Source organism: Gasterosteus aculeatus, chromosome Y (genome assembly GCF_964276395.1).
Source record: "Gasterosteus aculeatus chromosome Y, fGasAcu3.hap1.1, whole genome shotgun sequence".
Lineage (NCBI taxonomy): Eukaryota > Metazoa > Chordata > Actinopteri > Perciformes > Gasterosteidae > Gasterosteus > Gasterosteus aculeatus.
This window is the reverse complement of record NC_135709.1, coordinates 9,481,408-9,509,401: the sequence shown is the minus strand read 5'-3', so window position 1 is coordinate 9,509,401 and position 27,994 is coordinate 9,481,408. Positions and strand designations below refer to the sequence as shown.

Sequence of the window (27,994 nt, the reverse complement as noted above, 5' to 3'; positions counted from 1 at the left end):
GGTGATAGCGCTACATAGATTTGGGTGTCATCAGCGTAGCAATGGTGGTCAATTTTATTTCTGCATGATTTGTCCTAGTGGGAGCATGTAGATGTTGAATAAAGTCGGCCCTAAGATCGAACCTTGGGGGACTCCACACGTTACGTCGGTTGTTTCTGATACGAAGTTACCAATGGAAACAAAATAGTTCCTGTCTTGTAGATATGACCTGAACCAGCTTAAGACTAATTTGAAATACAATGGTGAAACTGGAGAAAAGGACTATAGAAATGCCCCAGACTTCTACTGGGAGAGCATTTTCCAGAGCAATGGGTTTTTGGAAGAAGCCTCATTCCGACAAAAAGGATGTTGAGCCAGGACCTTCCAAGCCAAGGGTGAGAAGTCTGCAGGCAGGGGCGGACTTACCATTAGGCGAAACTAGGCGGTTGCCTAGGGCCCCAAGTTCCTGAGGGGCCCCGTAAAAATCCTCATACACTTATGGTTAATAATAAGTTATTACTTATTTGCGCATATTAATTATATTTTTTATTAAAATTCTCTCGCTAAAATGCCAGCAGAATGCGTATCGTATTATGTGTGTGTCGGCCCCCCCTTCTGTGTCCACTACATTGGATCAGTCCATCTTTACTGCGCATGTGCAGAACGGATCCAAGAAACGGGAAAACCGAAAACCTAACTGCGCGGAATGGCGAAAGAGAGTAAGAGGAGAGTATCACATGGATGAATCGAAGCTACCCCAGCGGCGCTGAAAAGAGGAGGAAGAAGGAAGAAAACAAAACATTTACGTCAAAGTTGCAGAAAGTGACAAGTTTCTTCTCTGCTCCTGCGGCAGGGGCCAGCAGCAGCAACCCACCACCTGCTCAACCGACGTCGACACCTGTTGAGGAGGCTCCGTCGTGTGCAAATTAACAAGTGAGTATCAACTGTCCAAGGGTGATTTAGTCCTGAATGTGTAAAGTTATGCATTAAAAACATAAGAAACTATGTAAGTTATTAAAAACTATCAGTCAGTGTTATAACTTCATATTAATATAGTTTTAATGCGTGTTATCATTTACTGCTGTAGATATTTAAGATTGAGCTACTTTTGAATGAATTCATGTACTGAGTTTTTGCTTTAAAAGTCACCCCATAAAGGAAGACTCTTTTCAGTTTATCACAAATATTAGCATTAAATCATAATTTGGAGGGTACATGGTTTTCACGAGGCAGGAAAGGTTTGAAATATATAACCAGCCATTTCATTTAATGTACTGTAGTGGAGTTTATAGTACAGTGTTTGCCTCTAAGATACAGATCATGGCTTGTCTACAGTGAAAAGAAGGACCGTGTTATTTGTTTTTGCTGCCGTCTATTTGGAAACAGAGAAAGGAGCAATCAGCTGAGTGAGGATGGGTTTAATGATTGGAAAAATATTTCAGCCCACCTGAGACAGCATGAAAAGTCTGCTGAGCACATTGCAAACATGGATGCTTGGCGCAACCTATCGCAGAAACTCCAGAGACACACGGCTATCTTCTCATTTCAGAGGGCCCCATGCCTGCCTTTGCCTTGGGCCTCAAATTTCTTAAATCCGCCACTGTCTGCAGGAAGATATTGCCATGGATAAACAGAAAGAAATCGCCATATCTGAGCAGCAGCAGATGGCCATGGCTGAAAAGACCATCAAGAGTCAGGGGTCAGAAATCTCTGGTCTGAAGGAGAGTCTCAAGAAAATGTTTAAATATCATGAGGCAAACATTCCACTTCTGGTTAGTAGGGAGCTTGAGGACCACTTCGCAAGACAGCCAAACTCTTCCAGGACCAGACAAAATGTAGGGAAGAGTACGAGATTCTCATGGGAGAACACAAGAACCTGCTTATTGCCCTCCACGCTGAGCAGGCCAAGACAAAGCAGCTGGAGGAAGATAAGAAGATCCTGGAACAGAAAAATAGGGTTCTAGCGGAAGAAAACATGGTTCTTGATGAGGCAGAGATGCTCCTGGGCCAGGAAAAAGGGTTTTGGAGGGAGAATAAATGGTCCTGTGCCAGGAAAAGGTGGTTCTGGAGGAAGAAAAGATTGTGCTGAGGCAGGATAAGATGCTCCTGGAGGATATTTGTCTCCGAATGAAGAAAATAATTCTAGGATCCTTTGGGAGGAGGATGGAAGACAGAGCCACAGAAATGGCAAAGATGAGGAGGAAGGTGCCTGGCAGTGGATTTTTCCACAGACACAAAAGACATCAGAGTCCCTTATTTAGCTCCCCCTCTGGTGCGCGGCGAAAAGAAGTCATTTTTTTAAATAAAACATTTTTTTCAGAAAAAGCGGAAATTGATAAAAGTTATTTGTCTGCTTTGGTTTTCCTTGCAGCTAGATGGCGGTTGACACAGTTTAACTGGAGTTTTCACTCCTGTGTAACACAGTATATCCATCAGATGGTTGTCTCATCCTCCCTCAGATTGCATCACAATATCTGCTGATTTGTCTTTGTAAGCCCCAACATCATTGTCTTTTATATTGCTGTACTTTGGACAATGTTTAGGTATCTGAGGCACAATGACAGAGGTAACGAATGTTCATTATTAATGGTCTAGTTCAGCAGGGGGCGCTATGAGAATAAGATCAAGCTCCGCCTCTGACTCCTATCACGTCTTCCGGCTGGGTTTAAATATCTGTGAACTATGGGGCGCTGTTTGTAAAATGTTGCACGTTCCAAAATCCTGCACAGTTTTTCCACATTTAGCATTATCATATGAACAAAAAAGCACGACAATATTCACATGTCACTTTTTCAAACATTTAGAGAGAAATTCATGTACATTCATGCAATAACTTTTCCAAGGATAATGTTTGGCAGTAACAAAGTTGTTAAATAATATAAATGTTAAATCTAAATGTAAATGTTAAATGTAGAGTCTACATTTAGCTCTACATTTAACATTTAAGACTTGACGACTGAACATACAATAATTACGGTAATTCACAAGCTGGCAATTCCGGATGAATTAGCTTGTTATAGAGCAGGGGTGTCAAATTTATTTTAGGAAGGGGGCCACATACTGTCCACGTTGAAATCATGCGGGGGGAGAGGGGGGTTCACGGGCGCGGAACGTTGCGCCGAGGATTTCACCGCAGCCCCCCCCCCCCCCCCCCCCCTCGTTAACCGCGAGCATCCGCGCCCGTGCCCCCCCCCCCCCCCCCCCTGCCTTCACCGTCGCGGCCAAATCGTCGGCGATGGTCCTGTCAAGGGGTCTGGTCAATTTACATTTACATTTAACATTTAGATTTAGATTTAGATTTAACATTTATATTATTTAACAACTTTGTTACTGCCAAACATTATCCTTGGAAAAGTTATTGCATGAATTTACATGAATTTCTCTGTAAATGTTTGAAAAAGTGACATGTGAATATTGTCGTGCTTTTTTGTTCATATTGATAATCAAAAGTTCTTTTCATGGGGTTAGTTGGGGGTTCGCTGTCTTGTCTTGATTTAAGAGTTAGGTAAGGGGGGAAGCAGGATCTGCCAAGCAGGCAGACACGAGTCTGACAGGATGGGGAGTCAGTTTATGTCCTGGCTGAGGAATGCAAGGTCTGCGGGTCAACTAGAAGATTTACCAGCCAAAGGGGGTTAGAGACACACCAACACTATTCAACATACACACTCTGTTCACTGATGTTTACGTTAAGTCAGGAGTCTGGACATTGGATGTGACCGGATCTTTAGATGCGGGAGGTGGAAGGTCCTCCTCTTCGCCAGTTTAGGGCCAATAGAAATCTTTCCTTCTCTGTCTTTAAAAGGGTTATAAAACATGATGTTCTTGCTGATGTTAGTTAGTTGTTCTTCCAGCCTGCGTATTGCCTGAACTGCTCCTGCCTTTGCAAACGCAGCGCTGATACTTGACCTGTGATCTGACAAATAAATTTCCCAGAACGAGAGAAGTCGTTCGGCTGAATTTTTGATAACCCCGACCAGGCTCCAAATCTTGAACACGTATTCTTACAATATGATAATGCTAAATGTGGAAAAACTGCGCACGGCAAAGGAGGCGCCAAGCGTCACCGCTTTTAAAAGAGTCCCTTATTTAGCTATTGTAAGCTCAGAAGTATACTGAGGTAACTGCCTCATTCACAATATATCGAGCTATTACAACAACAGAAAAAGTGTTTCCATCCCTAAAAAAAGTTCATAAGTAAAATAATAAAAACATTAAAATAAATATGAGAACAATAAGAACTATGAGAATGAAAGCTTGCATCTTAATTCACGTTATATGAAGATGTTAAAACACTTCAACAAAAGCATGCAACATTGATCACTTTTTCTTCGAGTACCGACATACTTCAATGAGCACATCACTGGTAGCTGACCGGTGATGTTGTCCTGACAAAACCTGCATGTCAAGATCAGTCCATATGCCTCCTTTTGACACACCTGAACCTGAGGTGGCAGGACTCTGGTTTGGCTCTGTGGTAGAAGCCCATGAGGTAGAGCCAACAGTAGATGTTGAGCTTGGGGCTAAACTGGGAGCTGCCTGTCCTGTCTGACAGACTTCCTGTATTTCAGAAAGAAGACGCTTTTTCATTACCGCCACATTGTCTTTGTCTCGAAAACTAAGATGTCTAAACCTAACATCCAGAAATGTACTGGCAGCTAGACAGTCAATGCTCTCAATACACCTGAATCTGCGCTGACATTGCTGTGCCAGTTGTGTGGCAAGGGAGCTGCCTCGACGTTCACAGGCTGCTACAGCCCTGTGAATAAGTGACACAAGCGGAATCACTTTGGAGACTGAAACATACTTTTCAGATGAAACTTCCCGCGTCACTTCTTCAAATGGCCGTAGTGCATCATCTGTTTGCTTGATGAGGGATAATTCTCCCTCATCTAAGCACAATGTGTTCCTCCCTAAAAGGCAGAGAGCTGTGGTCACAGCTTGCTTTTGCTCACAGAGCCTCTCCAGCATGTAAAAACTGAATTCCAGCGAGTAGCTACTGACTGGATTAGCTTGTGCTCTGCCACTTTCAACTATTGCTGAGTAGTGATTTAAGCAAGAAGTGCACCCCTAGTGGTGGAATTTATAATATGTGTAATAATGTTTAGTCTAGAATTGTAGTTTGTGTGTTATTAGTTATTACATTAGCATGTTAGATGAAGTGAATGCAGTATGAATCAAAGACAACGTATAGTCATGTAAATCATATAAACACTGTATGTTAAAACCTGGGGACGGATGCTAATTGCCGTCCTTTATGGATCTCTCCCAATTTTCTCTTTCTTTTTGTTATGTCCTTACTTTATCGCGGGTGCTTGTCTAACCCACATAGCACAGTCAACGACTTTGCTTTAACAGTTTATTCAGACATCACGTTACGTTACAGAGGTAGCCAAACGAGAGAGAGAGTTCCCGCACGAATATTACCCAGAATAACCCGATGCTTCATTACTACGGAAACAGAGTAAGCCCAAAATACACAACTCTTTCTTTTTTTGGGGAGTTTTTTCTCCTGTCAGGTAGTAGCAACTGAAGACAGCCGATAGAGGCAAATGTCTTGAGTGTTGGACCACATAAACTGTATCAGATCTTATGATGCAGTGTGATGAACTGTGGTCATTAATGATGTGTTGTAATTAGACAGATAGGCTCAGGTTACAGCTGCAGCTTTACACCTCGATGTGAAGGGGACAATCCATGAGGAGACACGTTTGAAGGAGAAGCCAATGACGTTCAAATGCACCCAAGAAGACACACCTCAGGAGTTTTCACATGACCAAAGTAGGACTGTTACAATTCTCCTGCAGCCGCTTTGATAAGTCACTTTGGACTTGGTCAGAGAATTCTCTATTTTGCGAAATATTTCACTGTTCGCATTGTATTTCACTTTATAACTGTATTCCTTATCACTTTGTTTCACTGCATGAAAAGTGAGATTTTCGTCCCCGTAAACGCCCGGAAATCTCCCTAATTTCCGACAGTTTCCGACAATTTGCAACCCGCGCACGTCCCGTTTGTCTGTGCCACAAATTGTCGGAAACGAACCATGACGTATGTGGAGAGCTGGCGGAGGTGCGAATGGCCCTAATTAGCATATGAATGCAGCAGAACCGCGGGTGGCCGAGTGGGCTTGAATATCCTTACTCCTTATTGGATGAAACCACAAATTTCTAACAAATAAAATCACTCGTGACTCGTGGCAGCAAAACCACACCTGGGCAGACCAGGCTTGAGTTTCCTTGTTCATGATTGGATGAAACCACAACTTTCAATTACTCGTGATTGGTTCGCAGATCTGTCGCTATTGGTCACCCGCCTCATTTTATTTATATATTCATATTATGCTGTATATTCATTTCATGGTTATCCTATGTAGGCTACTTCACTATTATTAGGATACCAACCAGGACATCAATGAATTTATAGAGAAAATGAACATTTGCCACATGTTTATGCAAAGAAAGAGCTTTATTAACAACATACAAACAACAACTACATACAAAGTGAGGATCTGCCCGCACTTAAAGGCGGTTTAAAAAACTACAGCTCAGTAAACTGTCCGTTTGCCTCCTCGGGGTTGTAGACCGTCACTGGCGCCGTGTTTTCCGAGGCAGGTCTGTTGTGCAGGTGGGTAGTGCGTGTGGCTCTGTATTTTGGAGTCGCCTCTAACCTGGACTGCACTCAGAAATGGCGGCGACCGTACAATCCACCCCGAGACCCCGCCAACAACTCCATCCTCTCCGTCCGACGTGAGCTCTACGGTGGCGGATTTCCAGAGTTCCACCTCGTCATCAGCCAGCACACTTTGTCTCGATTCCAGCAGCTGTAAAAACAACAATGAATCAGTACTGTGCGATGCGATGCGTATGGACACAACACATCTATCAATGCACCTGAAAAAAAGTCAGCAAATAAACTCTGACCCGCTTTTTCTCGCTCGACTCCGCGCTGAATCCTTCGCAGCTTCCGCCCGCAATGAGTGTTCCGGCTGGGAAAACCTGAAGCTCCTGCGTACCGTCTCAAAATACGTCTTACAGGCGGCTGGAAAACAATTAAATGAGTGTGGTATGAGTAAAAAAAAAAATTACGCAAGTCACAGTAACATTTAACAAGGAAGGATAAACAGTGTCACTTACACACAATGACGTTGTCTAAATCTGGACTTTTCCCTGAGCAAATACGAGGTCACCGCCTCATTATGAGGCAAGATTAGTCTGTGAAAACAAAATGTACAGTTATGATCGGTATCCATACTATGGTATCTATACGTATATATTTCCTTATACCGCAGAATGAAAGCATATTCTCTAAATCTTACCCTTGCTCCAGTTCGTAGCGCCTGTAATTCGTCTCGGAGTTGTGAAGACGGCGCACCGCTTCCTGTAAACGACACGGCAACGAAAATACACTTTAATAAAGCTGTTTCTGCTCACTTGTAAGGCTACTAGGCTACTCTTAGCTTTCGTTTTAGGCTACGCTACTTTTAGCTTAGCTTGCAGTCATCGAACGTATTCTTACCGCTATCTTGGGATTGTGCGCCCGTCTCCTCTTCTTTGAGTCAGTTCCTCCGGAGCCGCCAACCTCTAGTCCAGGGGTCGGGAACCTTTTTGACTAAGAGAGCCATGAAAGCAAAAAATTTGGAAATTTATTTCAGTGAGAGCCATATAATATATTTTAAAAGTGAATTCAACTAAATGTCAGTATAATAAGCCTCTGAATTTATTCTTTTAAATAATGTTGCTATAACACTCACCATTAATGCGACTTCTGGTGCTGCATGGATTTGCTGATGTCTTTGTAGTCGGGTTGGTACTTGGTGAGGTTAAGCTTCATGCAAGCGTTGAGGCTTTCATCCGTTAAACGTGATCGTAGGTTGGACTTGATGTTTTTAAGATGTGAGAATGACTGCTCACATGCATACGTAGATCCAAACATGGTCAATACAGCAATACTCACACGCTGCAGTGTGTGGTATGTGACAGGAAGCGCGTTCCAAGTTTTGAGAATCAGCTGGTCTTCGGGTTGGAGTTTTTTCATTTCTGTCCACATGTGCTTGCTCGCGAACTCCGCTTTCTGTCGTGTGATTCTTTCCAAATCTTCATTCAGTGACTTGAACTTATTCACCCACATGTCTGAGGCCTTCAGGTCAGCCACTTCTGCTTCAAAATCTCTGACGGAGACACCAGGGATGTAATTCAGGTCGGCTGTGTTCAGTGAACACTCGTTTGGATGGGTGATGAACTTAAAAAGACGAGTGTGCTCACGAAATTCTCCAAAGCGTGCTTTGAAGGACTGTAGGAGACTGGATGTGCAGCCAGCTAGCTGGTGGAGATCAAGGTTTTGAATGGGCTCACTTGCTGTGCATGCATCTTTAAATTGGCTCAGTTTTTCAAAATGTAGTAAACGACCTGTTTCAAGATCCGTGATGAAAAGCTCCAGCTTGTTTTCAAAAGCAAATACAGCTTGTTGAAGGGATAACACTGTATTTCCAATGCCTTGCATTTTCACGTTGAGCTGGTTCAGATGTTCAGTCAGATCTACGAGATAGTAAAACTTGAGGAGCCACTCGGTGTCGGCTAGCTCAGGATGCCCGACGCCTCATTTCAAGGAAAGTCCGGATTTCGTTCAGGCAAGCCGCAAAACTGCTAAGCACCTTCCCTCTTGACAACCAACGCACATTGCTGTGCAAAAGCAGACCAGGATAGTTATTTACAACTTCATCCAGCTGTGTTTTAAACTGGCGATCATTTAAGGCTCGGGCAACAATAGAGTTGATCACACGAATGACCAGCGACATCACTTCGCCAAACTGCCTGTCACACATCTGAGCACAAAGTGCCTCCTGGTGTATAATGCAATGGAAACTTAGGATGGGTCTATTTTCATGTTCACGGAGAAGCGCCACAAATCCTTTGTTTTTCCCCACCATACACGGAGCACCATCAGTACACACTGAGAGAAGTTTATCCATAGGTAGACTTTTTTCTTGAGCAAACTCCATGAAAGACTTGAATAAATCCTCACCTCTTGTGGACCCTTTTAATGGCAGAACAGCAAGACTTTCTTCACGCAGTGTGTCAACAACAGCATATCTTGCAATCACGCTGAACTGCGACAAATGGCTCACGTCTGTTGACTCATCCAAAGCCAGAGAAAAGAACGGCGCTGCATTTATGTCCTTCACTTGCGTTTCCTCCACTTTGTTTGCCATCACGATGGTACGATCATGAACAGTTCTTGCCGACAGAGGCATATCTTGTATCCGTTTGATTATCTTGTCTTTGTTCGGAAGATCATCAAAAAGTTCATTGGCTACATCCAGCATGAACGTTTTAGCATACTCGCCATCTGTGAATGGTTTTCCGTTCCTCACTATTGCTAAAGAACCAGCAAAGCTAGCCGAATTATAGTCACCTTGCCAGGTCCATACGCGGAGTTGCTGCTGGCTAGCTTGCACCCTGCTCAGAAGCTCTTGGCACGCTTTCTTTCTGCTGTCTCCTGCAGGGTATTTTGATGCGAAGGTAGCGTGGCGCGTGTCGAAGTGCCGCTTTACATTCGACCGCAGAACCCGCTCTCTCCACAAAGGCAAATTCTTCGGCCCATTCGTCCTGAAATGTACGATACTCGACGTCTTTTTTTCTTTTCGCCATCTTCTTCGTCGAAGGGTTAGCTTTGAGCTAATGACCGAGCAGACGCAGTCTCAGACTGATTCAAAAGGGGGCGTTTACCTGTTTTACCCAGCAACGGCAAACGTAGGCCAGTATCATCCAATTAAAATAACGGACAATTGCTCCTGCAGCCCTGAACAGGACATGCGCAGTGAAAAATCGATGGATTAAAACAAGTGAGAATATTTTGTTTTATCTGCGAGCCATATGCAATCATCAAAAGAGCCACATCTGGCTCGCGAGCCATAGGTTCCCGACCCCTGCTCTAGTCTATGGACAGCAACCTGGAGAGTCCCGAACGCTCCAGTGGAGCGAACCGCTCGTTGATATCGGCAGTTTTATGTTGGAGTTGACGAGACAATCCACTGAGAGCATTCAGCAGTTTCTTCTCGTCTGTCTGCGGACTGGCCGAAAGTTGCTGACCGCGGAGAGGAGTTGAAGGCGAGTTGAACGCGAGACGTTGTCCAGCCATTATTCACGAACCAGCAAAAAACAAACAAAGGAACTGGAGATACAGTTCTTCTGAATATAGTCTGTTTGTATGCTCGTCTTGCAAGTACTGCTGTCTGAGTCATGCCTATGACCTCACACGTGATTGGACGAGGAGTCTAAGGGTCCTCCAATCACATACGATGTTATTGTTATACGGAAGGACCAGTATTTTAGGAAGACAAATGGTTGGGACAGCCATGAAACAGCTGATATGCTTTATGTAAAGCAGTGTTTTGGTGTCAGCAGAACGACTTTCCCTAGAAAACTGTACAGTGGCTCTTTCTCCATTCCACCAGACAATCTTGAGTCTGACAGACATGCAATGTTGACAATGTATTGTTAGGGATTTAAGCCAGAAGTGCACCCCTAGTCAGGGAATTTGTAGTACGTGTAATAATGTTTAGTGATAGAATTATATTTTGTGTGTTATTAGATATTAGTTATTACATTAACATGTTAGATGAAGTGAATGCAATTTCAATCAAACACAATTCATAGTCATTTAAATCATATAAACACTGTACACATTTACATTCTGTCACAATGTGATGTTAAAACCTGGGGACGGATGCCAATTGCCGTTCTTTATGGATTTCTCCCAATTTTATCCCCAAAAAGGGTTTTTTGGGAGTTTTTTCTCCTGTCAGGTAATAAATGAACAACTTAATGTAAGGCAGCCGACTGAGGCAAATGTCTTGAGAATTGAACCACATGAACTGTTTTAGATCTTATGATGAAGTGTGATGAACGGTGATCATTAGTGATGGGTTGTTGTAATTAAAGTGTACTAGTTATAAGATGAAGACTTAAACGATGTATGCTTTGTTAAATTCACTCATTGAGGCATAAAGCCAACTGTATCTACATTGAGTGCATTGGAATGTGAGGGACAGCTAGGACAGAGAGGTTTCAGGTTACAGCTGCAGCTTCACACCTCGACGTGAAGGGGACAATGGAGGAGGTGACCCTTTGGAGAAGAGGCCAATGACATTCAAATGCACCAAAGAAGACACACCTCAAGAGGTTTCAAAGGACCATGGCGGGGAAAAGACTGGGAGAACTTCTCCTGCAGCCGCGTTGATAAGTCACTTCAGACTTGCTCAGAGGATTCTCTATTTCGCGAAATATTCCACTGTTCGCTTAGTATTTCACTTTGTAATTGTAATCCCTATTACGTTGTTCAGTTATTAAATAACTTTTGATTTTTGAATTTAAACGAATTGACTCATTCGTGTCCTCGTTTCCGGCCGGGACGAGAACAGAGGATTGAGTCCTCCCTCGAGAGCTTCCGAAACCTTAACAGTTGGCGCCCAACGTGGGGCTCTCGTTGGGGGAAGGCGTTGCTGAGAGGTTTGACTGCAAGTACCACGGGTACAAACAAGGTAAAACAAACTTTTTCATGAATTCTGTGATAGGTAGGTTTAGGAAGATTTAGAGTGGTGCTGGCAGTCGGCCATGAGGCAAGGCCTTAGATGCTAAAGACTAAAGGCTAGTACATTAATGACTTGGGTGAATATAATACGCTGATATTGAATAACAGTGGGGACATACTTTTGCAAAGTGAATGCGAATGGGAGCCGGCTTTTAGAAATTCCAAACACGCGCGTTTGGTGCGTTCAGGTACACACTTAGAGCGTTAGAAAAATCCAGGCGGCGAACTGGTCTGCTGAGACATAAAGACCAGCAGGATAAAATCATACAAGTAGACCCGTATGGGATTGGTTAGGGGGTTCGCATGAGGTGTGACGATGCGCATGTTGTCCACTAGGTTTCCCACAATAATTACGGCGTCTTTAGAGAAGACTCTTCTCTTCATTTCCCCTCTCTGTGCATAAAGTCCTTCACAATTAGGTATTGCAGGATTTAATAGATTGGGGGGGGGGAGCTTGCTCTACGGGATTGGCTTACGAGAAATCCAGCGGCGACTGGTTGAGTTTATGGTTAAAGGTAATCCAGCGGCGACTGGTTAAGGTAATCCAGCGGCGACTGGTTAAGGTAATCCAGCGGCGACTGGTGGAGGTTATAGTAAAGGAGAAATCCAGCGGCGACTGGTAAGATCTGCTTAACATTTTCCACCCTCTAGAAATCCTATGAATTAGGTATATAGGTTGTCTAGAAGGGGGTGGGTGGCGGATATGCGCTTTAGTGTAAATGATAGTGTATATACATCTGCATGTGGTGTGAGTGTGAGTGAGTGTTAGTACGTGGTGCGTGAGTGTTGGAGTTGCGGGGTGCATGTGCTTGATTGATGTATGGATGTTCCAAATTATGTTTTAATACGTGTATGTGATTGTTTAACAGTGTATATATATGTATAGAATCCGAACTGGAGACTGATCATCTCCGGCGTCGGGTTGTAAAACCGTAGCATATTAAGGTGTTGGTGAGTAGTCCAACCCGGACCACGTGGGCTGCCTAGCTAGCGGCTAACGGGGTCTCATTGGTGATTCCATTGGGGTAATAGCGGGGCTTGCGGGGTGCTGATAGCTTGACCACGTTGTGGGTTAGCAGTTAGCTTGAGCCCATTGTTCTTTGCTACGCCGGCACACGGCGTTTTACGATCCATGACCGGAAGCGTCGAGGCATTTCCTCTTTGGTAGTTCTGTGTTCGATCTTCAGCTATCGGCTGAACAGCGCCACATGTGGTTGGAGTAAGTGCACATCGTGAGGGGAAGCCCCTGAGTGTGCCATGTGGTGGATGTAGAGGGAATTACAAGAGGGGGAGTTCAATTTCCTCACTTGCTCCGTGTTCGGACGTTGACTTTGATGCACATTTGCCTTTACTAACTAGGATAGTGTAAAGATCGATAAGACAACTTGACGGATATCTGGATTGGTGTTGACGTTTATTTGAAACATTAAAGTGCTGTAATGTCACGTTGAATTTGGTTTGTACTATAGTTCTGCATCGATTTTGGATTGGAATTGGAGGTTGATTTAATTTTGATGTGGTGCTTTTGAGAAGCTGTTATGAATTGTTTGATTTCGATCTCCAATGTTTAGCTGAAACCAGATTGACTGTCATTGCATTGTCTCTGGGTTGGGGGTGGATCATTGTTTATATTGTGGTATATTCTCGGGCGACATTTGTGGGGGAGTGCTTCTGCTATACTTCCTGATTAATATTGCCGGCAGTTTGACTGTATCATCATAACTTTGATTAATTTTGTAACCTTGATTAATCATTTGGAGTAATTCATTTTTAGACATCAAGATTAACTTTATTGAAGTTTAATTTTTAGACTTTTGAATTTTGAATGAAGATTGAGTTTTGATTTGAGATATAGTTAATTCTTTCTCTTTTTCCTCTGTTTAATTGTAATCATAGTCTTTGGCATTGATCATTGATTATACTAATTTTTACAGTTCCGTGATTGATTCGATTTTGAGGTTAGAGGTACTGATAAGTTGATTTAACCTAGTGGTCTAACAAGATACTTTAGTAAATTACACGGCAGTTATTGGACTGATTTGATGTTGTAAATTGCCCTCCTTACTTTTTAGATTTGGTTATTTGTTTTTACTGTGTCGATTCTAGTCGATGGTTCAATTTGACATTTCCTCGGACAGCTGTTGGAGGTGACTTGGTTTGGTTTTTCCTGCTGTTAGTGACAGAGTAACACCTAGGACAGAAGGGACAGCTTAGCGGTTGTTTAGAGTATTCCAGGTTGCATGATGGCTGCGCTTACGACTCAGGAACTGCTTGTCAGGGCCAGAGAGGAGGAAGCAGGTAGCTGTGAACATGGCCGTAAAACACCAAGTGAATACCAGGAGGCCGCAGAGGAGCTGTATATTACTTCAGGACTCCTGTCTATCAAAATACACGTGCAGAGGACCCATCCAAACAACGACAAAGAAGAAGAGGTTGCTGATGGAGGATGTCATCACAATAGACATTGTATCCTGGTGAAGAAGGCTCCAAACCACTATGCAGACTACATTCTCCCTATAAGAAATGAGCCACCTGCAGCCTCCCCTGTCCCACAGTGCCCACTACTGAGAAAAGCCAACGGTCAGAGCGAGTTTGTGCCCTGGAGTCATCGGGACATGGAAGCGCTGGAGAAGGCACTGCCGCCATTGGGAGAAGGAGCTAACCCATGGATCCTGCTCTTTGAAAAATACACGACGGCAGATAAGTTGGGTCTTGGAGATATGAGAGCCTTAATAGCCCGTCTAGAGGGAACAGTCAACCTAAGAGCCTAAGAGGCAAGAGCGGGAACCACCAACCAAGAGGATGAGGCTCCATTTGATAAGGTCAGAGGAGTATTTTGGGCCACAATGCGAAACATCTGGCCTACAAAGCCAAGTATGTCCATCCTGATGGGTCTGAGTATGAAACAAGGGGAAGACATGTCTCAATATCTGAGGAGAGCAGAAACAGAATGGCATTTGTCCACAGGAGAAAGACACAACAATAACAAATCTACTGCAGTAACCTGGCGACACACTGTGCAGCAAGGCTTGCCCCAGGCTGTTCAAACAGCATTGGAGGGAGTAGTGGGACTGGACGACATGGATGAAAGCACATGGAGAGACCATCTAACCCACTTCTACAAAATACAGAGAGCTGCGGAGACAAGGAGGCAAGAAGAACTGGGGACGATGACGCATCGACTCCTGAAGATCCAACTGGCAGCAGCAGATGCAGAAGCAACGAAAAAACAGAGAGTCAGGAAACAACTGTCGGTGAGAGATGAACAACCTCAATACCCCGTTCCTCCAGAGGCCCAATATCCAGCCCCAGCAGTCAGAGACCGTTCAATGGTTGACCAGCAACCACCACCTCAGCGCAGAGGCAGAGGACGTGGAAATAATAGGGGAAGAGGAGATGAATGCTACTTATGCGGACAGACGGGTCATTGGTCAAGAATATGTCCAACGAACATGCAGTTCAGTGCAGCTCCTCCACGGTCTTCCCGTCAAATGCAGCCCAGGCAGAACCAGAGGTTGGGCACACCCCAGCCTCCACCTCCCCATATGTGGTGACCACAGCAACAGATGCCACTTGCTTTGATGGAGACAGAGTTCTGACGAGGCCCTAAACAACTAACTGGTGACACACCGACCCCCGCTGCTTTCCAACAGCTCAGATAAGCACCCTCAGTCTCTACGGTTTACGACTCACATTCCAGGAAGAGGAGACTAGAGATTATACACTGCTGAGAGTGTCAGCTGAAACTAGACTTAAACCCGTAGGGAAGATTGATTAAAAAAAAAAGGAAATCAGTCATTGAAAATTAAGAGATAAGGTTGTGTAAGATTTAAATGAGGAATGAAGGTGATAAGGAATTAGGAGAGTTGTTGTATATATTGTCGATTTTTTGGAATAATGTTTGTAGTTTTTTGAGTTTTCTCCTGAATTCAGAGATGGGCGGTAAATTGTTGAGTGCTGCTATTGAGTGTATAGTGCACGATACACTTGATACAGTATCTTGATGATTGAAGCAAATGTCTGATCAAAGGAACATTTATAGCACCAGTACACGAAATATGGAAATTTGTTACAGACGGTCATCCTGTAATGTTCAGAAAGTAGTACACCCTTACATTTGGATACGCTAACCATGAGAGGTTGGTGATCTATCAGAAATGAATGAATGGATTGGATCAAGCTGAGCATGAGCTGAGTTTGTGTTTGCAGGTAACAGACACGTCTCCCACCCTCTGCTTTGCTTTTGGGCTGAAGAGCAATAAAAGTGGAGATTAACACCGGAGGGGGGTCTGGAACAGATGGGTCTGATGCTAAGTTGATTTATTATCTCCTGGTACTGTTTGGGATCAAGGGACTCACAATCTTCATTGTTGTTTTATGACCCTGAAGGGTTTGGAGAACCTTTGTTGATATCACCGGGGTTTGAGGTTCACATTCTGATACATTGATTGAAGTTTTAGAGACTGATACTGCAAATGCTCGACCACTTGTGAAAGTGGTCACAAAGGTCAGCAAATTGACTGTAATGATGGAGGCCTTCAGTGAGGCCGTCGAATGGTTTATTTTAATGGGGAAGTAAGCAAAAATGGGAAAAACAGGTTGAAGAGCTATGCAGTAATGCATAGGTTTTCAAAGGTGATGACTCATCATGACAGAGCAAACAGGCTGAAGGTAAAAGGAGAAGAAATTGACTGTGAAGGTGAGAATGAGAGGTAACATTTTTGTGTAAACTTGGTATGAGCAGATTGCTTTGAGGTTAGACTGAACAAAGAGAACTTGGTTGGTCAATTAGTTCATGAAGACATGGAACAGTCATACACCATGAGGGTGAGACCTACAAGCAAAAACTCAAAGGGATCATTGAACGGGGACACAAAGGCAATGTTGGTGTTAATTTTTCATGAGTTGACTATGGGGGTCAATAATCAGTTATGTCGAAGATTCCAAATTTCTATAAATGAATGGCTCCTCAAATCGGTTGGAAACAAGGCCGTTTGAGAAAGGCAATTTTCCAAAACAATGTGTAAATACTCTAGGAGCAGATAAAGATATGCAGAGGCATTCTTTACGTCAACGCATCACATTCTTCATTCAGCTGAGGCTCTAATCCAAAGTGACTTGCAGGAAGTGAATTTGAACAAGAGGGAACAGAACCAGAACAGCAAGAACAAAGAAGAGATTTCTCCTTCTAAGGAAGCAACATTCGTGAACATCAGGAGTCAGGACAAATGATGACTTTGTTGGGAGTTTAGCTCCCAGTAAAAGAAACAATAGGCAGATGCTGAGATGGGAGTGAATTGGGGACGAGGATAGATTTCAGAGGAGATGCAGAGGTTGAAAGGGGATGGCGACTCATGGTCGAGGAGGGAGTGAGCAGACCTCCCTAAACCAACGACTGATAAGAGGAGGAATCCTGGGGAAGTGTCGGAGCCATAAAATCCATCCACAGGTTGTATGTCATCTCAGGTTTAAGAATCACACACGGTTGGTATGGGGGAATTATTTCACTATGATAAATTTACTGACACATTTTTCCTCGAATACATGTGCATGGCAATTGTTAACTATGTTTTGCTTTTCAGTAGGAGCAGGCGACTCCAATGCGAGACGGTCCAGATCGGCAACGACACCCAGTAGAAACAGCGTTGTGGGGGTTTTACGACATTGTTAGATAAGCCAGGAGGTGGCCTGGGGTTGATTAGCATCACCAAAGGCTATGTGAAGGGATGCTTTTACACCTACCTCAACATGAGGGACTGGGGGAGAACAGAATATAACTAGAGTATCTGCCGATTTGGGAACATTATTGCATGCAGTGAAAAACACATCATAAGATTCTAAACAACGGAGTTGTGTAGATGACATTGATTTAAGGTGTTAAGAAGAACATACAGTCTTTCTATCAATGAAACAACTCACAAATTGATTAGAATGTTTTTAGGAAAACACTAGATGTTAGAGTTTAGCTACTCAAGTGGCATTTTTGGGATAACAGCAGACGATGGCCAACGCAGGAAGATCCAACCTGAACTTTTCTTCCTGGAACGAATGTCCGATTGGGGAATCTTGTCCTAATGGGACCTCCGGTTAGCAGAGTAGTCTGCTCACAGGAACTGAGGTGATCCGAGGTCCAAGGAGGGAGCGTGAAGCTTAATCACACGTCTAGGATGACAGCTACGTGTCATCTGACCAAACCGCTGACAACAACAGATGTTCCAGCAGAGGAACATCAAGGAGGAGAAGTATAGGCACACACATACAACGAAGGAATCCACAAACACTGAGCTAATGTGACACACCATTTCCAGATTAGAGAAGGAACGGGAACTGCTGGGACACTTGATGAACACATATGATAAGAATGTTCAGGATGCAAACATACGCCAACGATATTACAGTAACAGAACTTGAGGATTTTGAATTCAGAGCGGCTATTCGGTTGCAATGACCAAGCATCACCAAGATAAAACTAAGCAGCATTAGACACATTCACGGGGGAACGTTTGGACAGAAGGAGGGGAGAGCGGTTTTGGCTTATCACAGTTCTAAATTAGATCCCATAGAACTAGGACAAGTAGGCTGCACCAGACATTTGGCCGCAATAGCTCGAGCGGTACAGAAGACTGCATACTTGGTAATGTGTCATCCTTTGAAGGTCCACACAGACCACGGTGTTGTAGCTTATCTAGACACACAAGCTTTCACTCTGACAGCTATGAGAGGGGCTAGGATATCTGGTATATTGACCCAGCCCCATCTCTCTTTCACATCAGAAGGTGTGAATATGACATCTGGATTGCCACCTACTGAGGGTGGTCATGACTGTGCAGAAGTAGCTAGGAAGGAGACGAAGGTGACGAACGCAGAGACAGCCGCCAGCCAAGGGAAGCAGGTTCCAGTCATACCGCCAGGAAGCTGGGTGTGGATTAAGGCCCATAAACGCAAGTGGAGTGATCCAAGGTGGACCGGTCCTTGGGAGGTAGTATTGGCAACGTCACACTCGGTAAAGGTGAAAGGTAAAGCGGGAGCCACTTGGCATCATCTCACACATTGTGCACCTGCTAAGGCACCAAGCCAGACCCTTGCGGAGACCCGATTAAATACCAGGCAAGTTCATTCAGAGCCAAAAGACACAGGAGGGGACAAAGAAGCAGAAAATGTCTCGCCCACAGCGTAAGTATCAGTTGGTAGTAGGGGGTTCAAGTTCAGCTCGGGGAGGTGCAGCTGTTCACACAGGTGACGATGACATGACGTCTGTAAGTGATCTATCCCATCCCAGTCGACAAGATGTTTCCTTACCACCTAACATCCAAGCAGCAATTGCTCTCACGTTGACATTCAAGGAAAATATAACTGCATCTGTTCAATTTGATTATTGTGATATTGCAGCCTGCGGAGTCCAAGACCTCAGGTTTTGGAGGTCGGACCAATACTTGTGTTCCACCACCAACCGATGTGGACCAGGAGTCAGGGTTGGTAAGCCAGTGGAGCAGTACGGCTGTGACTGCGAGGAGGCAGAATGGAAGTTCGCACACACTGGTAGATGGAAGTCATCTAAAACTGGTCCTAAACCTGGGCTGCAAACCCGTTTAACGATGCGGAAAAACCGATATCCAGATTTGGCTAAATGTGGGGGAGGGTTGTGCAATCCACTAATAATCACATTGAAAAATCCAGAATTGGGGGACAGTGGACTATACGTGTTGAAAGGAGGGACATACGATATTGAAAGCCCACAAGGGTTGTTTAAGATTGTTGCTAAACCCTCTGCTAACAAACAGGAATCCACTGCTGATCAGGTTGGAGCTGAAGCTGACACTTCTTGGGAGGGTGTGGTAAGACGGGAAACTGGATTCTCGGAGTCTAATCTATGGCTCCAATGGGTACAGTATACTGCCACAAACATGCACAGTACAGATTGTATAGTGTGTTCTCAACCTAGGCCTATGCCCACTCCTGTACGTTCCAGATTCAGACCAATAAGCCCTATATTCAAATGTATACTGGAGCTCTTTGTCCTGCAGACTCAGCCTGTCCACCATACTTGTTTAGAGTTCCAATGGGATTACCCGCCAGCTACCTTGAGCACGCCACCTCAATTTATGGTTCCAGATGGTACATTTGATTGCATAGTAACAGAGATAACGGGAGGGATAAAAGTAGGTGACATTGCATGAGTAATCCGTACCACAGTTCAGTTTGCTAATGTCACTCGATATTCAAGTGTGTTGAATCAGACGATTTCCAGAGCCGACCTCTGGTGGTGGTGTGGAACTAAGGTTATTTATCCAACGCTGCCAGCTAATTGGACGGGTACTTGTGCATTAGTGCAGCTTATCATGCCATTCTATGTCTTTCCAGTGAAGGAGACCACATTTCAAGACTTGATTTCACCACATCCTCACGTCGCCAGGAGAGCGAAGAGATCCACTAGTCCTGCGGGCTCATTTGATAGTCATGTGCACTTAGATGCCATTGGGGTGCCCAGAGGGGTGCCTGATGAGTTTAAAGCCAGGAATCAAATTGCGAGCGGCATAGAATCCTTTTCTTCTGGTGGGTGACAATCAAAAAATTGTAGACTGGATTAATTACATATACTACAACCAGCAGCGATTCATAAATTTCACCCGGGATGCCATAACAGGGCTCCACGAGCAGTTGGATAAGACTAGTTTGATGGCATGTCAAAATAGAATGGCACTGGACATGATCTTGGCAGAGAAGGGAGGAGTCTGTAGAATGTTTGGATCTGCCTGTTGTACTTTCATTCCCAATAACACAGCTCCTGGTGGCTTGGGGACCAGAGCACAAGCCCCACTGACAGCTCGAACCAGCAGCTGGCAGACAACTAAGGCGACGACAATCCTCTCACCAACGGGTTTGTCAGTATTATAGCACAACGGAAAAGTGCATTCCTGTCTGCGTTAACCCTTCTTGTGTTACAGTCATGATCTAGTCCACTACGGATGAAGCTGCATCTCCTGCATCCTTGGATTCCTGCAGGGATTGATCGATATTGTGTTTAGTGAGACTAGTATACAGGGAAATCGGTAGCGAGTAGATGATGAGGGACAATCACTGTTGACGGATGTGACTGTATGATAATTTTTCTGTCTTTGAGAGATGCTCACAGTGAACTGTGAGCAAGGAGGGAATTGTTAGGGATTTAAGCCAGAAGTGCACCCCTAGTCAGGGAATTTGTAGTACGTGTAATAATGTTTAGTGATAGAATTATATTTTGTGTGTTATTAGATATTAGTTATTACATTAACATGTTAGATGAAGTGAATGCAATTTCAATCAAACACAATTCATAGTCATTTAAATCATATAAACACTGTACACATTTACATTCTGTCACAATGTGATGTTAAAACCTGGGGACGGATGCCAATTGCCGTTCTTTATGGATTTCTCCCAATTTTATCCCCAAAAAGGGTTTTTTGGGAGTTTTTTCTCCTGTCAGGTAATAAATGAACAACTTAATGTAAGGCAGCCGACTGAGGCAAATGTCTTGAGAATTGAACCACATGAACTGTTTTAGATCTTATGATGAAGTGTGATGAACGGTGATCATTAGTGATGGGTTGTTGTAATTAAAGTGTACTAGTTATAAGATGAAGACTTAAACGATGTATGCTTTGTTAAATTCACTCATTGAGGCATAAAGCCAACTGTATCTACATTGAGTGCATTGGAATGTGAGGGACAGCTAGGACAGAGAGGTTTCAGGTTACAGCTGCAGCTTCACACCTCGACGTGAAGGGGACAATGGAGGAGGTGACCCTTTGGAGAAGAGGCCAATGACATTCAAATGCACCAAAGAAGACACACCTCAAGAGGTTTCAAAGGACCATGGCGGGGAAAAGACTGGGAGAACTTCTCCTGCAGCCGCGTTGATAAGTCACTTCAGACTTGCTCAGAGGATTCTCTATTTCGCGAAATATTCCACTGTTCGCTTAGTATTTCACTTTGTAATTGTAATCCCTATTACGTTGTTCAGTTATTAAATAACTTTTGATTTTTGAATTTAAACGAATTGACTCATTCGTGTCCTCGTTTCCGGCCGGGACGAGAACAGAGGATTGAGTCCTCCCTCGAGAGCTTCCGAAACCTTAACAGTATCATCAGATGTACCCTTGTGTCACTGAGGTTGAACGTTTTGCCATGACATGTAAACGGGTAACATATGAATGTAACTTACTCAATCGATAGATGCAGAGCATAAAGGTCAGCATATGTTTATGCTAAGTGGTGTGGAAACACTAACAGTTTTGAGGAACCCGTCCTTGACCCTCTAGCAGAACTACGACCAGCCATTATAAAGCAGTTTGTAGTTGTTAATGTTGTGTCAAAGGGTACGGCATTTAAACATGTTCTTGCACAAGTTTCCTGGCTTCATCCCCACCCGGACAGACATTTTTATGGAAAGCCAATAGAAGTTTGGGGCTGGCAGGGAACCGATATGTCATACCCAGCATCATTTCTGCCAGTTGAGCGCATTGCTATAAGATGTGTGGTTAATACATCCTCTGTGCATTTAAGTAAGACCAAAGAAAAGGTCACTGTACTCCTGCCACTATGCACTGTAGTTGAGGTCTAGGAGACTGTGATCTCTGCAGACCCCTCATTCTGATTCAAATGTTGTTTGCATGGAATGCTCATTTTACCTTGATTAAAACTCATTTTTTAAAGAAGTTATTTTGTGTATCTTTTTTACATAACATTCGCCATTGCTAATGGCGTACACAGTAATCTAGAATCTAGCATATTTGAATAAAATGAATCAATTCAAGCTAAAATGTAAGACTATAATTAGGCTACTGAGCCTGATCTATTTGTACCAGAGATTTTCTTACCTTTTAAAAAAATGTCACCTGGGCTAAAACTCCCTCTGCGACCCTGATTTGCATTTGTATAGCTCACAGCATTTTCATTTACATGTCAAAGCCTCCCCTAGAATTAGGAGGAGGGGGGTCATGGGGGGACAACTGCCAAGGGAGGCCCACATCAATTTTTGACAATTTACGGCAGTTTTCGGCGTTGCCCACAAATTGCCGTGAACAGCCGTAAACCTGAAATTCCACGACAATCTACAGTGCCGCATAATGCCGAAAATCCCACTTTAGTTTAGTTATTAAATACTTTTTGATTTTTGAATTTGAGCAAGTTGACTCTTTGTGTTCATCGTTTCCGGCCCGGGACGAGAACAAAGAAGTCAGGCCTTTTTCGAGGGCTTTCCGAACCCTTAACAATAGCCCAGTGCTTCTCGGCGGCTTGTGTGCTGTGGTGAAAAACGGACATGATCGCACTGCATTTTTCCAGCACTTTTACCACTTCCGGGACAGTTTTAAACTGTCCTTTACAATCAAATTCAGTGTATGCGCAAAACATGGGTGGTGCCTCCATCCAGCCTTGTGCACTGCAGCAACCATGTTTGCACCATTGTCTGTCACTACTGCAGCAACCTTGTCTAGTTGAGATTATCTCAGTGATACACATATTAGGTTATTACTCCAAGCTGAACTCATGCAGCTATTTGTTGAAGCATGCATTCATTTTTGTTACATATCTCATAACCATATTTATTACAACTCCAACAGCAACTGTGCTTCGCGAAGCTTAGAGATCCGCGTTTTCTCTCCCTATGCCTGGATAATGTCTGCCTGCAGCACTGAAGGACTCCGCCAGAGACGCCTTGCCTGAGCACCTGACATAATCTGCTGCTGTTCTTCTGTCCGTCTCTGCGCAAATGTCTCATATTCAGTGTTGTGGGCTGTTCTTCTCATATTTTACCAAGTGGTGAGGAAAAGCCAATTGCTTTTGCATCAAGAACATTTAACAAGGCAGAGTCTAACTATGCTCAGCTAGAACGGGAGGCACTGAGCATTGTGTTTGGAGTACGGAAGTTTCATCAGTACTTATATGGGAGACGGTTTACACTCCTAACTGACCACAGACCCCTCACAACCATCCTCGGTCCACACACAGGTATCCCATTGCTCGCCGCTTCCCGACTGCAGCAGTGGGCTTTGTTGTCAGCACATACATATGACATCAAATTATGGAAGTCAGACTCCCACTGCAATGCGGATGGGTTATCTAGGCTTCCGCTACCTGTCACGAAGCCGGAGTCTAACACAGTGGACATATTCTACTTCAGGGAGGTAGAAAAAGCACCTGCTGTACAGGTTAAGAAGGAGACACGAAATGACCCAGTGTTGTCTGCTATGCTGGACATCATTGTCAAGGGCCGACCTGCTGGTGATGACGCAAACTTAAAACCCTTCCACGGAAGGAGGTTGGAGCTATCGGTCCAGTCTGGGTGTTTGATGTGGGGGAGGAGGGTCGTCATTCCCTTGTCACTTCGCACAAAAGTGCTGCAGCAGCTACATTCGGGACACAGTGGCATGAAGGAAATAGCAAGAAGCTACTTTTGGTGGCCTAAGATGGATAACCAAATTGAGGAGCTTGCCAAAAGCTGTTCATCATGCCAAATGGTCAGAAACAACCCTCCACCCGCACCTCTTCACCCCTTGGAGTTTCCACAAGGACCATGGCAGCATGTGCATATTGATTTTGCGGGACCATTTGAGGACAGAATGTTTCTTATTGCTGTTGATGCACACAGCAAATGGCCGGAGGTGGCTATCATGAGATCAACCACGGCAGGGAAGACTATTGAGAAGTTGGGGGAAATGTTTAGTCGGTTTGGATCACCTGCAAAGCTCGTCTCTGACAATGGACCCCAATTTATCTCCCAAGAAGTGGCCGGGTTTCTACAAGCTAATGGAGTTCAACACATTAAGTCATCTCCTTACCACCCCACAACAAATGGTCTCGCTGAGCGGTTTGTCCAAACCATGAAGCATGCTTTGAAATCATCACAGGGACAAGGAACACTACATCAGAGGCTGCATATCTTCCTGCTGACCTACAGCAACAGTGCACATGCAACCACCAAGGCTTCTCCTGCTAGCCTAATGTTAAAGAGAGACCTGCGCACCACCTTTGACCTCTTAAAACCCTCATCAGTGAAGGACGTTGTCCAAAGTCAACAAGAGAAACAGGTTGGGTACAGGGAACAGAAGGGCAAAGGAAGAGTTTTCACTGCAGGAGAACCTGTGCTGGTAAGAAACTACTGTGGCGAACCTAAATGGATTCCCGCCACTGTTATTGCACAAACTGGTCCAGTGTCCTACACGGTCCAGACAGCTGATGGTGTTTAGCGAAGACACGTTGATCAAGTCCTGCAGACTCCGTCAGTGCTGGCGATGCCACCACGGGGGAATTTTCTAGATGTGCCTGTCACTACACCGGTTTATCTACCCTCACAAGTGCAGGACCCAACTGTTCCAGTGGAGGATGCGGCTGTAGCAGACGCGGAGAGACCGCCCCTTACAGTAGCACCTGCATCAAGTTCACCTTTGGAAGACCATGAGAGTAATGTGTCTTCGGAGAGGAGATACCCTACCAGAGAGCGGCGGCCTCCTGTCCGCCTGGATTTATTGAGATTTAGTTAGTGACTGACCCAAGTTACGGGTACAGAATAATTCCCATGGGCACAGTCAGGGGACTGAGGGAGTCCACCCTCACCCCTAGGTAGCTTTGTAGAGAATGCTGACCTGTGTTATACATTTTTACGTTATTTCAAAACTGTTTAATGTTTGATGTGTCAGACATCTGCAATATTATATAGTTGATGGTTATTTCACAAAAGTATGTTCTTTGTAAGAGGGGAAGAGATGTTGTGTATTTTGGGCTTACTCTGTTTCCGTAGTAATGAAGCACCGGGTTATTCTGGGTAATATTTGGACGGACAGTTTACTGAGCTGTAGTTTTTTACACCGCCTTTAAGTGTGGGCAGATCCTCACTTTGTATGTAGTTGTTGTTTGTATGTTGTTAATAAAGCTCTTTCTTTGCATAAACATGTGGCAAATGTTCATTTTCTCTATAAATTCATTGATGTCCTGGATGGTATCCTAATAATAGTGTAGTAGCCTACATAGGATAACCATGAAATGAATATACAGCATAATATGAATATATAAATATATATAAATAAAATGAGGCGGGTGACCAATAGCGACAGATCTGCCAACCAATCACGAGTGATTGAAAGTGGTTTCATCCAATCACGAACAAGGAAACTCAAGCCTGGTCTGCCCAGGTGTGGTTTTGCTGCCAATCACGAGTGATTTTATTTGTTAGAAAGTTGTGGTTTCATCCAATAAGGAGTAAGGATATTCAAGCCCACTCGGCCACCCGCGGTTTCGCTGCATTCATATGCTAATTAGGGCCATTCGCACCTCCACCAGCTCTCCACATACGTTATGGTTCGTTTCCGACAATTTGTGGCACAGACAAACGCGACGTGCGCGGGTTGCAAATTGTCGGAAACAGTCGGAAATTAGGGAGATTTCCGGACGTTTACGGGGACGAAAATCTCACTTTTCATGCAGTGAAACAAAGTGATAAGGAATACAGTTATAAAGTGAAATACAATGCGAACAGTGAAATATTTCGCGAAATAGAGAATTCTCTGACCAAGTCCAAAGTGACTTATCAAAGCGGCTGCAGGAGAATTGTAACAGTCCTTTCCCAGCTTTGGTCATGTGAAAACTCCTGAGGTGTGTCTTCTTGGGTGCATTTGAACGTCATTGGCTATTATATGGCTCTCACTGAAATAAATTTCCAAATTTTTTGCTTTCATGGCTCTCTTAGTCAAAAAGGTTCCCGACCCCTGGACTAGAGGTTGGCGGCTCTGGAGGAACTGACTCAAAGAAGAGGAGACGGGCGCACAATCCCAAGATAGCGGTAAGAATACGTTCGATGACTGCAAGCTAAGCTAAAAGTAGCGTAGCCTAAAACGAAAGCTAAGAGTAGCCTAGTAGCCTTACAAGTGAGCAGAAACAGCTTTATTAAAGTGTGTTTTCGTTGCCGTGTTGTTTACAGGAAGCGGTGCGCCGTCTTCACAACTCCGAGACGAATTACAGGCGCTACGAACTGGAGCAAGGGTAAGATTTAGAGAATATGCTTTCATTCTGCGGTATAAGGAAATATATACGTATAGATACCATAGTATGGATACCGATCATAACTGTACATTTTGTTTTCACAGACTAATCTTGCCTCATAATGAGGCGGTGACCTCGTATTTGCTCAGGGAAAAGTCCAGATTTAGACAACGTCATTGTGTGTAAGTGACACTGTTTATCCTTCCTTGTTAAATGTTACTGTGACTTGCGTAAATTTTTTTTTTACTCATACCACACTCATTTAATTGTTTTCCAGCCGCCTGTAAGACGTATTTTGAGACGGTACGCAGGAGCTTCAGGTTTTCCCAGCCGGAACACTCATTGCGGGCGGAAGCTGCGAAGGATTCAGCGCGGAGTCGAGCGAGAAAAAGCGGGTCAGAGTTTATTTGCTGACTTTTTTTCAGGTGCATTGATAGATGTGTTGTGTCCATACGCATCGCATCGCACAGTACTGATTCATTGTTGTTTTTACAGCTGCTGGAATCGAGACAAAGTGTGCTGGCTGATGACGAGGTGGAACTCTGGAAATCCGCCACCGTAGAGCTCACGTCGGACGGAGAGGATGGAGTTGTTGGCGGGGTCTCGGGGTGGATTGTACGGTCGCTGCCATTTCTGAGTGCAGTCCAGGTTAGAGGCGACTCCAAAATACAGAGCCACACGCACTACCCACCTGCACAACAGACCTGCCTCGGAAAACACGGCGCCAGTGACGGTCTACAACCCCGAGGAGGCAAACGGACAGTTTACTGAGCTGTAGTTTTTTAAACCGCCTTTAAGTGCGGGCAGATCCTCACTTTGTATGTAGTTGTTGTTTGTATGTTGTTAATAAAGCTCTTTCTTTGCATAAACATGTGGCAAATGTTCATTTTCTCTATAAATTCATTGATGTCCTGGATGGTATCCTAATAATAGTGTAGTAGTCTACCTAGGATACCCATGAAATGAATATACAGCATAATATGAATGTATAAATATCCATCCATCCATCCATCCATTGTCAGACCGCTTATCCTGCACACAGGGTCGCGGGGGGGCTGGAGTCCATCCCAGCTAACTTCGGGCGATAGACAGGGTACACCCTGGATTGGTCGCCAGCCAATCGCAGGGCAACACAGAGACACACAACCATTCACACTCACATTCACACAAATGTGTGTGAATGTATAAATATATATAAATAAAATGAGGCGGGTGACCAATAGCGACAGATCTGCGAACCAATCACGAGTAATTGAAAGTTGTGGTTTCATCCAATCATGAACAAGGAAACTCAAGCCTGGTCTGCCCAGGTGTGGTTTTGCTGCCACGAGTCACGAGTGATTTTATTTGTTAGAAAGTTGTGGTTTCATCCAATAAGGAGTAAGGATATTCAAGCCCACTCGGCCAC

At 44.2% G+C, this 27,994-nt stretch overlaps 3 long non-coding RNA genes across 3 annotated transcripts; 2 read left to right on the top strand and 1 right to left on the bottom strand.

Moving 5' to 3' along the window:
* Positions 1 to 649: 649 nt before the first annotated feature.
* On the top strand, positions 650 to 27,458 carry LOC144391014 (uncharacterized). Its single transcript, XR_013454873.1, has 6 exons — positions 650 to 912; positions 26,294 to 26,386; positions 26,525 to 26,586; positions 26,691 to 26,768; positions 26,864 to 26,981; positions 27,082 to 27,458. It is a non-coding gene; the product is annotated as an uncharacterized LOC144391014 (long non-coding RNA).
* Positions 6,426 to 10,467, bottom strand: LOC144391015 (uncharacterized). Its single transcript, XR_013454874.1, has 5 exons — positions 7,495 to 10,467; positions 7,295 to 7,356; positions 7,113 to 7,190; positions 6,900 to 7,017; positions 6,426 to 6,799 (listed from the first exon to the last, which is right to left on the bottom strand). It is a non-coding gene; the product is annotated as an uncharacterized LOC144391015 (long non-coding RNA).
* On the top strand, positions 11,525 to 21,603 carry LOC120812752 (uncharacterized). Its single transcript, XR_013454872.1, has 2 exons — positions 11,525 to 18,202; positions 18,342 to 21,603. It is a non-coding gene; the product is annotated as an uncharacterized LOC120812752 (long non-coding RNA).
* Positions 27,459 to 27,994: the final 536 nt, after the last annotated feature.